Genomic DNA, 13,266 nt, shown 5'->3' on the forward strand with positions numbered 1-13,266 from the left:
CTATATGAAAAGAGCTCAGGAATTAATGCTCTGCTTTCATCTGAGGTCTAAATGACCACCGTGTTCAAAGGGCATCGATAGGATTAATATTAAAAATTTCCTTTGAAGTCCTAATACAGAAGAGCGTGGAAGTAAAATCCATAGTTATTTCTATAAGAGAGTAAGTTCTCAAGATCAAGAAACAGGTTCAGTGGGGAAACTCAGCCACCCTTGGTTTTCTGTATTTTCTTGACTTTTGCTGTGCATGATATGTTTTCTTGGTTCCATGAAGAAGATTCGAGATGGTGCAATTGATTGGCAAGAATGATCTTGTTCTTTGGTGTGCTGCTGGGAGTCTCTACAAGTCCCCTGGAGGAGGTCTGCACATCTGAAGCTTCTGCAGTTGGAACTGGGTTTGTTTTCATTCATATTTGGACAGGCCTGTGGCTGCAACTCTCAGGAAATTACAGTTCATTTTTTTTTTACCAGCCCAGGAAGAGCCTTTTAAAATACTGCTGTCCCCAAAACAAACAGTGTCTCTCTGCACAAGGCAAGGAGGCCACCTCTCACCCAGGGGCCAGGAAACCAGCTCTCTGAACTGTCACCCCTGTTTGTTTTCACTGGTTATCATCTACTGCAGATCTAGAGACAGACATAGAAACTGCCCTCATGGGTTTGGGTGGGGTCAGTAAAATCTGCCATTATCTGCACAAGGGAACTTAGAATTAATCCTACATTTCTGTAAATATTCATATAGTCATAAACACACTTTCCACATAATTGTTTTAGAAGTTACATCACATCTTCTAGCTATTTGTCATCATAAACCTTTCAAAATCGTGAACCAAACTAGAGGTTAGACAATAGCACAATTGGGCTGACTTTGAAGTAATTGTGTGTGTGTGTGTGTGTGTGTGTGTGTGTATGTGTTAGAGATGTACATCTATGTGTGCTCATGTGTGTGTATGTAGACTTGAGATTGATGTCAGGTTTCTTCCTCAGTCACTTTCCACTTTAATTTCTGAGGCAGGGTCTCTACTGAACCTGAAACTCTGGTTCAGCTAGATTGGCTGACCAGAGGGTTCCTAGCATCCAGTTGTCTCTGCTCTGCAGAAGTCATGTTAAGGTACTGTGGCTGTGAATAGCTTTATATGTGAGTACTGGGGACCAGAACCCAGTTCTTCCCATTTTACAGAAAATTTATCTACTGAACCATTTTCTCACTTCTTGAAATAACTTATGTGAAAAAATTAAGGAGGGAGTATATTTTCTGGGTTTTTCCATTTTAAAAGTAGATAAAAGAATTTCAGGTTTAGAAATTCTAGCATGACTGCATCGTCATTTTTGCTGAGACTTGATTAGTTTTCTTAAAACATTTTCCTTATTTAAGTTCCTTCAGCCTATCACTGTGGTACCTGGGGGAATTCAGGTATTTCCCTGCAACTGCCCAGATCAGAACATGCTAGCTGTGCCTTGTTATGTGATGCGTTGACTTCCAATGAATGCTAAACACACTTAAATGGTGATGAGAATATCAAGCCGGGAGGTAGCATATAGCTTTGAAGATTTGATTCTCAGAATGTAAGCAAACATTTTTAAATGATGGAGTGTCATGATAGTAAACAGCAAATCAGGGTATTTGAATGGCAGAAGTGATTTCTACTTGCTTACTATTTGTAACTGTGCCTTTATTAAATTTCACTGTGTTGGTATTACATTATAATGAGGAAAATAAGAATTTGCTATCTATGTTTGGATCAGATTAGAGATGACAGATGTCACTCCAATGGCTTTCTGAACCCAAAAATCGCCCAAGTAAATTTAGTTTGTAATAGTCAATTACAAGGTAATAAGGCACATGTACTGTAATGATTTGGAAAATGTAAAAGAACAGGTGAAACCATGAGCAAAAGATGATGGGGAGTATTAAATATTTGAGCATAACTTATACTTGTGTATGTATACCAACACACAGGTATGTGTCCTGTGCATGCACATACACATATACCTATTCAGTGTATTCTCTTATTAATCTACGGACATATGTGGCTAAATGAAATGAGGCCATATGGACATAGTTTACTAGAACTAGAATCATCTTTCTGCCCAGTGAGCCTAGCACACATCTCAAACCCTGTAGGACAGTCATTAGAGAAAGTCACCCAAGCATTTTGTACCAGCCACTGGTGCCCAGACTACTTTTCAATTGAGATTTAAACCTGTTAATAGAGTGTGAAAAAGCTCTGATACAACCCAATTAGCCACAATCCATCTTTTACTAGCCTACTACATAAGCCCCTCCATCCACCTGTCTTGCTCCTGAATTCCACCCAAGACTGACTTTTGTTCTTAAGTTATACAGTTCTGCAACCATCTGCTTCTTTCCTAAGTGTCCATAGGCGCCTGGAGCTCATACACCAGGACTGGGTTTCTCTGAAATGCAGCCATTTTGAGATGCTTGGTTTTATTATGAATAAAGGTATTATATGTGTGCCATGGGAAACTTTTCTTAGTTTTTTCTTTACACTGCTGGTGGCAGCTGCTCTCAAATAGCAAACGTCTCTGAGCTCATTTTCTTAAATTATTCTGTTTTCTCAGTTAAAAGCTTCATACCGGAAATAACAACATGTAATTGTCTCTCAGATATTTAGTGTCTTTAAGTGAGTTGGGAGAACTCCAATCTGCTCATGAAGACTCTAGACTTCTCTCTTCAGTGATTTCTACTTATGCATGAATCTAAAAGCATTAGTTTTTGTATAGGAGTATATGGCGTAAAATTTTGAAACAAGAGACACTACAGCTTGAATGGGTCTGCAGAAAAGATAGATTCTGTTAGCAATATTTTTGTACTAGTGAAATGATTGTATTTATAGCCAGCCGCACAATTTTCTGTAGTTAAAAACTCAGCTGCATTGATCTCCCCAGTGTCAAACTGTCTCTGCTGGATTGTTTAAGACATGGCCTGTCTAATGATGAAAATAACGATGGTCTTTTATCAATCACTCCATATAGGCCATTTACTAAGTAAAAGCTTTGTATAAGTGACCTCATTTAATCTTTATAACTGTACTTTAAGGAAATTTTACATCAGAGAGGTTAAGCAATTTACTAAATATTTGCACACGGCTCATTAATGGCAGAGCAGTCTTTGGACCTACATGTCTGACTGACTATATTTCATTCATCCTGGAATTAAGCAGGTTTCTTAACTGAGTAAACAGATTATTCTTGAATCTTTAATTCTCGTATATTTTCAAGTACTCTGGGTTGCAACACACAACTTGAAAGATGTGCCAAAAACTGTCTTCTCTATTCATGAAAGCTTTGTGTCCAGTGGATTCATCATAAGGCTTGATTGTGTCATTCAGATGCTCTGAGAAGTCCTCCAGGTCACACAGCACTAGCTCTCCACTGTGCCCAATCATACACTGAGCCATCCACTCCTAGAACCAGGGACCTCAGGCTGAACGAAACCTTAGTCACTGTGAACACACTCTTCTCCCTATTACGATTTTAATACCCAGTCTCAGCAAATCAAAGTATCTAGTAAAAGCCAGAATGAAGGCAAAGATCCAGAACTTTGAAACTCTAGGTTTTCTGTTTCTATTATACATGCTGCATGGGTAATTGAACGATACACAACTATTCTGTGCAGCTATGCATTGCGACGAAAGAAAAGGAATGTGGCTGTTTGTTTATATTACCATGGAAAACGCAAATAGATCTTGGCCCTGGGAAACCTTCTCGACTGGATAGGCTAAACATACTGCCCATGGCCAGAGCCATTTTGGTTGCTAGCTTAGATCATTTTCCTTAAACCAGTCTCAAGAACAGTCTTAATAGGGCTGGAGTGGTGTTCCAGTGGTCAAGATTATTTTCTATCCAAGCATGAAGAGTGGAGTTTGTAAGCCCCAGCACCCAAGTTAAGAGCTGAGCATGGCCATGAATATCTGTAACCTCAGTGCTGTGGGGGTGGGGGCGATGACAGGAGGATTACTCAAGGTTTGCTGGCCACCTGCCCCACCAGAAGAAAAAGTGAGCTCCTTGTTTAGCGAGAGATCCTGCCGCAAGGGAATTAGGTGAAGATTGGTGGAATTGAACACCCAGTGTCCTCCTCTGACCTCTGCATCTGCACATAGGCATAAAGGCATGCACATGTGCACACAGACACACACAGACACACAAACACACACACAGACACACACACAGAATAGTCAATATAGACCATAAAACAGATGCCTACTGAAGATAAGGCATTTTGCTATTCCTAATTCTTTTTTTTTTTCAGTTTTTAATTGTTTATTGAAATTTTGCAATTTTATTTTTTTATAATTTCAACTAGATTTTTAAATTTTTGTAATTGAATTTTTGTGTATTTCATACAGAACACCTCAGTCTTAATCACCCCTTCTGCACTGACCCTCCCATAGCCCCCCACTGGAATTCATACATTCTGTCATTTGTCTTAAGGCCTATTGTGTCAAGTTAGCATCCCCAGACGTTCCTCGGTGCAAGTTCATCTACTGAGGTCTAGTCAGCTTATCTTGAGTTTCTCAATTTAGGAATATCAGCTCTTCCTCACCCGAAAGTAATCAGTTGTCAATATTTCTTCAGCTAATATTGGGGCTCCTGGGACCCTGCTCTCATGAACCTACATCAGTGGTGTCAGCATGCACAAGACCCATGCAAACTCAAACAGACAAAAACCTGGCATAGAACTGGGGAAATAGGCAGGTATTCCTAAATCTTAAAACCCCAGGAGGTGGGTATCATTATCCCTTTTACTGAGAGAAAAAACGTGGCACAGTTGAAGTTAGATGTCTTCTCATAGCACACAAGTACTTAAAATGCTTAGGAATTGAACACTTCTTTTTAAACCGTAAAACTTGCATGTTTTCTTCTGTAATGTGTTAGACTCACTGAAGAAATATTAATTTGATCTAATAGTGCTACATACAACTAAATAAATTTGGTAAGCTATAACTCAGAAGTGTGCATAGGGCTGAACCATGTGCATATGAGCACTACTAAATGAACTCAGTAGGTGTGTTTGTGTGTGTGTGTGTGTGTGTGTGTGTGTGCGTAACAATTAACGAAAAGGCCATGAAATTGGGACAAGATGGGCACATGTGGGTAGAGTTAGAGTGGGTAAGGGAGGGATGGAAATTATTAAATACAGTGCTAATATATGAAATTCTAAAAGAAATAATTAAAAATTGTGCCATAGCCATTTGTTTCAATCTTACCTTTGCTTTTCTCCTTCATTTTTCTTTCTTTATCTCTCCTCCTTCCTTGTATTTCCCGTCTTTATTCTGCTTCCTTAGTTCTTTCTTCCTCTCTGTTTTCTGTTAAGATAATAATAAGAGCACATATGTATTGTTACACATGAAGGATCCAGTGCATGAGAACTACAAGAAATAAGCATCCCTACGAAGTTAATAAGTATAAGATCTGGGATCAAATCCCCAAATGAAATAAAAAGATAGACTACGTCTAGCCATGGACTATAACATGGTATTATTGTCACAGGCAGAGGTACAGTGACGGGCACAGTAATACTTCAGAATATCTCCTCAGATAGTCCTGGTTCATTCCACAGGAGAGTGTAGAAAAGGACTATGGGGATGGTGCATTTTAGCTCATTTTCAAATAGAGGCAAGGGAGAAATCACCTCCTGAAGGATCCATCGGTTTGATAAGAAGTAGGAAGCTTCGTCTTAAATGCCCCTGCAACTGGATGTCAGTGACTTTGGTCAAAATGAATAAGACAGATGAAGAGCCAGAGAGAGTTGAAGTTCCAGATGGAGGTATGACTGTCAGAATCTGCAGGTTTGGGGGATGTAGGGCTGCGTTTCTGGTCAAATTAGGGGTTTGGCTTTCTTAAGATTAAAGCAGTAGCATATTTAACCAATTACTGCAGAAGAGAGTACCCATATGTATACATTCAGGGGTTAAGAGGCAGACAAGTCCACTCAGGAAGAAGCAAAGAACACACGGAGAGAACATGGGGGAAGCCGAAGGGTAAATGAAAGGAAAAGAGGAAAGGGTGGGCGATGAGGATAGGAGAAGAGGTCAGAATGAGCCTTTGCAAAGAAGTAATGATAGAGACGGGAAGGAACATGAGAACCTGTTCAGTTTCATGGCTGTTTCAGGATGGTTGGTGTAAGCTAGATTGCCTGGAACTATAGAATAAGACAACGGAAATACTATAATTACACGACCCAAAGATAAGGTGGAGTTGGACACTGGTGAATTGCGAGTGCTGGAAAGGGCTTTGAAATAGTGGCTATCTCATTACCTTGATTCTCAGCACAGACTTTGAAGCCCCATCTCTGGTTTAGGTTTCATGCCACATAGTGTCTTGTCCAGTTTAAGTGCTTAGTTAAACAAAAACTTTAGTATTTTATTAAAACACTATGGTGCATATTCCTCTTGTTTTATAGTCTTAAAATATTGTAGAGCCATGGATCCAAAGAAATAGGTGGAAACCATGTCCTTGTGCAAATAGGAGGGTAGGAAGGGATGTTGTATGAGAGACACACTTAGGCTCAAAAAGGACCAAATAACTGTAAAGTGACTAAGGCACAGCAAATCAGGGATTATATGGGGACAGATGACAGCATTAAAGGAGCTATTGGATGACACCTATCACAGAACTTGTTCCTTACAAGCAGTAAATGACCTTCCATATCCACCAGGGTCAGAGTGATAATGTTCATGCACTGCTGTCAGAGTGGGGGATAATTAGGGATAATGTTGATGCACTGCAGTCAGAGTTGGGGATACTTAGGGATAATGTTGATGCCCTGCTGTCAGAGTTGCTTACACATCCCAGTGAACATAAGTGACAACAAGATTTCCATAAAGGGTTTCTGGAACACAGCTAGACTTCCATGACTAAAATTATGCCCAGGATCACCCATGCCCCAGGAAGGCTCAGTGACCTTACGGTAGTGGAAGACAGCAGGGTGCCCTACTGTCCTTGGGGTGTGTTGTACCACACAGGATGTATGGTGAGTTGCCAAGGAAGAATGCCCTGGGGAGAAAAACTTTGAAGACTTTCCTAACCCAGAAGAAAGAGCAGAAGACTGTGGCTTGACTCCTATGTAAGCTGCCTTCAGCCTAAACCAGCTTAAGCAAATCCTTGGTACATAGTGAGCCTCTGTTTTGTCATTTAAAAAGTGAGACCAGTGATGATGCTTGCCTCAGAGAAAGTGTAAAGTATCCAGTGAGATATAGCAGAATATTTTGTGAATGATGAATTGTATGCAAATAGTAGACCTTTACCAATCATTATTATTGGTAAAGCCACAGAGGTGTGGATGACTAAGAAACAGAACTAACAGAGTTCTGCCCTGTACCAGGAACAGGGGAATACTCAGGAATGGGGGATTTTTCTTTTAATACCATGAAGATTCTGAGTACCAAGACTGGTTGCTCTTGGACTTCTGGTGGAAGAGTTCATTCTTTCAACCACCAATGCTTCTTGGTCACTAAAGTTACCTGAATTATAACCATATCTAAACATGTGAACAAAATTCACATTAAGTATTTATTAATAATACATAATGCTTGTCTAGATATATTGTGGCTATGCACACACAAATACAAATCTAAGTATGCATGTATGGCTATACATATGTTTATTTCTCAGCTTTCTCCTGACCAAAATGTTTCTTCGGATGGTGGTCTGTTCATTCCAGTTTAGCAAAGGGACCACCATGCTAACACAACCTTAGGATAGTCGTTTTGTTGCAAATGGAGTTCTCTCTGCACAAGTGTTAGCATATCAGTAGCTCTTCTTTCTGCCTTGATCTTTGACTGGGAAGGGAGATGGAACTTCTGAGCTCCTGGAAGCACCCTGTAGCTTAGAGAACAAATTGGATAAATCAGGACTGATTGCATTCTGTGCCTGCGTTGTCTTCATCAGGGTCTGTTTAAAGTCTAGTTGGAATTTTCAAAGTGAAAGTCACTTTAATGGAGTACTACATTCAGAACAGAAATTCTGATTATTATATAGAGGAATTGTAAAGGGAATAATTGTGCTTTAACAACTATTCCTTCACATGAGTGACTTCTGTCCTGTTAACTAAATGGGTTGTGCTACTTACTAGGAAACAAGTTGTTTAGAATGTCATCCAAAGATATTGTATATTTTCACACAAGGGCGTTCTGTGTGGAGATCCTAATAACTATTTGGAAGATACACTGCAGAGAAATCTACCACAACCCTGGATGAATGACCATCTATGCTCTTGGTTTTTGTTTTTTATTTTTTTAATGGGGGAGAGTGACAGAGTCTACATAAAACTTTCTTAAAACTTACTGGGGAGTGTGACAGGGAAAACACAGCTTATCTCTGGTACAAATTTCTCTCCAGCCTTGGAGATATCCTCAGTAAGATAACATCTCTCTTTACTGTGCTGAGTTATAACTTTGTGGTACTTTTATTCGTGATGATGTGCCTTCCGGTGTCTGTTAGTCCATCATCCTCATCTTCCTTTCTCCTAAGTAATGTGCAGAAGGGGAGTTGAACTAATTCAATTTTAAATCCCTCAAGCTGTTTAGTGTACACTCTCTACTTGTGAGCCCATTTAATAACTGATGTGGTTGTTCTACTGAAATCAATGGCAGAGAAAGAGATAGACATCTCTTTGTGTGTATATGGAAGAGCAGAGTTAAGTCCTGGGCATTGATTTATTAAAGGTGGAGAGGAGAACAAACCTGTGTGTATGCTTTCTAGAATAATAGGATTTACTGATAACTGATAACCACAAAAGAATATCTCTGCCTTATTGCTCACTGCTGACTGAAGCCTTCTGATGAGGACATGATAATAACTTCTGAGAGGAGGTGATGTGATTCCTTCTTCAATATTTTTTGTCCCATTCTGGCAGGTAATTAAGTTTTGGCTTAGGAATGGGGAAAATCTCAGTCATTAAAACTGTACATATTTCTGAGTAACAAAATGGAATTGTTTTTTATGTCTTCATTTTGATTGCGTTAAGATTCATTGCTTTGAAGAAAGCCCACATCTATTGTTCTCTATTTTAATGAACTGAAAGAGCCTCAAGAAGCTATTCTCCTCATGTAGTAGGTTTAAGAAATATTCTTTAATATATTTTATTTATTATTTTTATTTTATGTGTATGAGTATAGTGCCTGCATGTATGTGAGTGCACCCGTGTCATGCAATGCCACAGAGGTCAGAAGAGGGTTTTGGATTCCCCTGGAATTGGAGTTAAGGACAGTTTGTAGCCACCATGTGGGTGCTGGGAATCGAACCCGGGTCCTCTGCAAGAGCAGAAATATTTTTGTAGAGTGCTTTGTTGTTTGTTATGGTATGCTAGGTTGGGGAATTGCTGCACATTTAACATTCCAAAAGCAACTTAGATATAGTGCGTTCCATCTGCTTTTCTGCCTGTGATGACAGACTCGGTGGCTGTGGATGTTGAATGACACGTCTGCACCAGTAGGGCATTCAGAACTGAACTCCTAAGTTCCTAACTTTTCACCAGATCTCCATTTACTTTCTCTCATTTACTGCTTTCTACATGTTTATGTGTTGCCTGGTAATCTACTGTGCCAATTCTATTTGCCAAACTAGATTTCATTTTTCAAGGACTTTTGAGATATTTCAAGAACATTATCTTTGACTTCTTTTGACCTCTTATCATTTAGCCCACATCTTGTGCATTATCATTCTTGCCAGGCCACATTTTAAGGACGAATGATCACCACCTAGCCTGTGTCTTGGATATTATAATTTCTGGTAGGTCATATTTCCCAGATGACTGATTACTGTGGTCAGCATTTACTTTTGCAGATTGCTGTGGGTGAGGAAATTTAGATTTAGTTGGAAAATTCCATCAAGAAAGAAAAAACAGGGAAAAAATTTAAGGATTTTTCAAAGAATAATTTTTTATATTTTAAAATTGGGCTAATGTTTGAGGCAATAGGAAGATGCAGATAGAATAAATTGCTCTAAGTAGCAGCACTTCGGAGCTGCGCTAAAGAAGTACCTTCAAAATAGAATTACAGCTTGAAGGGACGATTGTTCTTTCCCACGGAGTGTGTGCAGCATGGAAAGACTGTAGTGCACTGCTCAGATGAGGCTGGCAGTTAGAGCTGTTTGTACAGACATGACTATTATTTATGTGCAGAGTTCAGAGTCCTAACAGGTCACAGAGAAGATGACAGTATTCATGGCCCTTTGGGGACCTAACTGCATTGAACCTGATAAATAATTCAGGTACTCAGACTTGCTGGTTACGGAAGTCTGAACATTTCCATCTCTTCTGTTAATGTCATCTCGGGCTTTTCCATATGACTTAGTTAAAACCCATACTCCTTTCTACACGTCCTTTGGTCTTGCAAGACCTTTTAGAGAGCCCAGTATTTTCTTTGCACTTACATTTTCCTTTCAGTAACTCAAAATATTGGTGGAAATTTTTTTTCTCATTTTCACTGGACATGGTCTCTCTCATTAGATGATGATCAAATTTGCTTGAGTTTTTGCATCAGTAAATTGAGTTTTCAACGTTTTAGGGCTCATAGAACCATCATAAGCATTTGGAAATTTCTAGAGTGTTCAAGTTATCTAATATTAGACAAAATTGAGGGCTACTTCAGGTAATTTAAGAAATCACGCTTTTTCATTTTTGCACTCTAAGGAGGTGGATCATCTTTTTTTTCTGTTTACGGTTATGTAGCACAGAGAGGTACAGGCAACACCATAATGCTAGGTGTTTTTTCTTCTTTTCTTGAGATCCGGCTTTCATTCTCTGAGGTCCTTGCTTCCCTCCTTGAAGATCTGAGGCCTTTTGCATTTCACAGTAACTGCGCTTTCTGCAGCTTAGGCATTAGGGAGCTGTGTTAACATAAGTTTGACTCTAATTTGGTATTGATCAGATGCTGACTGCAAAGTCCTACTCCTCCCTCCCTGGCATGTTTCCCTCCTGAGATAGGCACTTAGTTTTAGAAGCTGTTGATGCAGAATGGTCAGTAAAGAATTGAACCCCATCAGTGATTTTTAGGGTCTGAGAAAGCAATTAGAGTTAGGTGATATCACTTACCTTAATGAACACTTAGCAGTTTTCATTTTTGTTAATGGATCATCATTGAAGGTATGAAGTCATTACTTACTGATCTGGAGAGTAGGGGGTGGGTGGATTCTTAGAACTGCCAAGAGTGTGTGTGACCAGCACTCCTAGGCAAAGACAGTTTTCAGCCCCATGCAAGAGAAATGCAGGGTGCTATGAAAAGCATCATGCTGTGACCTGAACAGTGGTCTTTTTTTCCTCTCCTGCTGGTGGCTAGCATTCCAAAGTAAAGGGACTGGCAGTGTGGTTTTCTTCAGAGCCCTCTTTTGTCGGATGGTGGTATATGATGGCCTTTTCTTCCATGTGCCTTCTCTCTATCTAGGATCTTCTCTTTTTCTAAGGACACCAGAGATGTTGGCCTTTATCTCGAAATATAGCCTCATTCTAAAATACTGGAGGTTAGGATTTCAACAAATGAATTTGCATGCATGAATGGTTAACAGATTTTCATTTACTTTTATTATGCATGAGGAGTTAGCAGTTAACTAACAGGATTTTTCTAAAAGGTTCTGTGTTTTGCTCACCTTGCAGGTATATTTAGGAAACCAAATTCCTCAGGGGTGTTTCTATTTCAATAAGTAAACACAACTGTTGCCTTTATGTAGGGAACTAAAGAGCCACCGTATTGTATGGTGAACTGCCATCATCACAAGGCCTCCCCAAGACATTTGTAGAGTTTAAAGGATTAAAGCATATGAGAAAGTCTGCTGTAGAGAAAATTATTCAAAAGTTATAAATCTTATTAATTGGTTAAAGTGTGTGTAGTTTTTCTATTGCCAAGTAAGGCTCAAATTCCAACAAGTTCTGCATAGAGAACTGTCCATACAGGAAAGGCTAGCTGCAAACCTCCTCATTCTTCTATCTGGCTTTACACACTCTTGAGTTCCCAAGCTGACACTCTCTTCCTACTGTTTGAGCAAGCTAGAAACATCACAACCTGAGCCATCCAGGTCCAGAGAAAAGATTCAACAACACAGGAAATTCTGAAATAGGTATACCCAGTATGTAGACTAGAAAGGACATTATAGACTTCTATAGACTTCAAGAAGTCACATCCCCTTGACCTTAAGGACTCTTGGCTCTGATGGCTGGGGGTACCAGTTGCTGGCCTAAATGCGATAATCTGGTCAGTTCCAACTTCTTCAGCAACTCTTACTAATTTTGAGATTATTTGTATATTTGTATTCCATGCATTCAAATGTTCTGAGTAGACAACATGAACAGTTAGCGAACACCAGGGGCAGAGCTTAGTCAGTCCATTCGTAATGGATGTCTGATTCATTTAAAATCTGTGTCATTGTGTTATGACCCTCCAGTCTCTTGTTTGCCTTCTCTGCATCTGGGAGTCCCCATGCCCCTACTCCACCCCCAATACCAGCTAGTCATGGTTCTAGAAGCACATGAGAAGATTTGAGGAAGAGGTGTGTCACGGGTGGGCACATGCTTCCACCATCACAGTGGGCCGCACGCTGACCCACTGTATCCACTTCTCAGGTAAGACAGCACAGACACTCTCAAAACTTACAACCCAGGCAGCCTTCAAGAAACCTGCCAAACTGGACCATGCTGGGAATAATGTTTTAAACATTAGGGTCACTAAAGCTAGTTTTCAAATGACCCATGCTTGCCTGCCAGTGGACTAAAGGAAGCCAGTGGTTTCCTTCACCAAATAGAATAATTTATAGGTAGGGGCTAACTTACTTGGCAGGAAACAGTGGGTGGACTGTGCCTTTCCCTGTGGAAGGGACTTTATACTAAGCTGGGTGTGAGGCTCTGTGTTCATGAAAGAAGGAGGTAGACCTTTCTAATTAGTTGAGACTTGTCTTCATCCAGCATAGGTATGCCATTTTTAATCAAAGTCCTGTTTACTCAAAGCTGTGCTCCTATTTATTTAATTTTTATTTATTTATTATTTATACTTCATCTACTTCTAAAGAGAAGTTGAGATAGTTAGAAAAAAATATTTGGGAGACACCGAAACAGGATTGAAAAGAATTCAGACAGCTGTTTAGAGATGCTTTTCCTCTTCAATGTCCTTTTCTCAAGGTCTTTTTTCCCCCAGTAGTTTCCCTGTCTAGTTCATCATGACTTGCTCTCAAGGACATTCCTTTCAGTTCTTCAATGCTCTAACCCACTCAGTGGTTCAATCTTAATGTTCTCTTGCTGCCCCCCCCCCCCCACCTCAA

General features: G+C 39.8%; 1 protein-coding gene across 6 annotated transcripts in view; it reads left to right on the plus strand.

The window, feature by feature from the left end:
• The window catches only part of Flrt2 (fibronectin leucine rich transmembrane protein 2), a 95,746-nt gene that overhangs the window by 64,241 nt on the left and 18,239 nt on the right, over positions 1-13,266 (plus strand). Inside the window, exon 1 of one of the 6 annotated variants that reach the window (XM_029569873.1) lies at positions 373-392. The exons of the other annotated variants lie outside the window; for them this stretch is intronic. The gene's annotated coding sequence lies outside the window, so the exon portion shown is untranslated. Of the gene's footprint in view, positions 1-372; positions 393-13,266 lie in introns of those variants that run through there. 6 annotated transcript variants of the gene reach the window in all.

Source organism: Nannospalax galili, unplaced genomic scaffold (genome assembly GCF_000622305.1).
Source record: "Nannospalax galili isolate Female #2095 unplaced genomic scaffold, S.galili_v1.0 scaffold402, whole genome shotgun sequence".
In the NCBI taxonomy this organism is placed as follows: Eukaryota; Metazoa; Chordata; class Mammalia; order Rodentia; family Spalacidae; genus Nannospalax; species Nannospalax galili.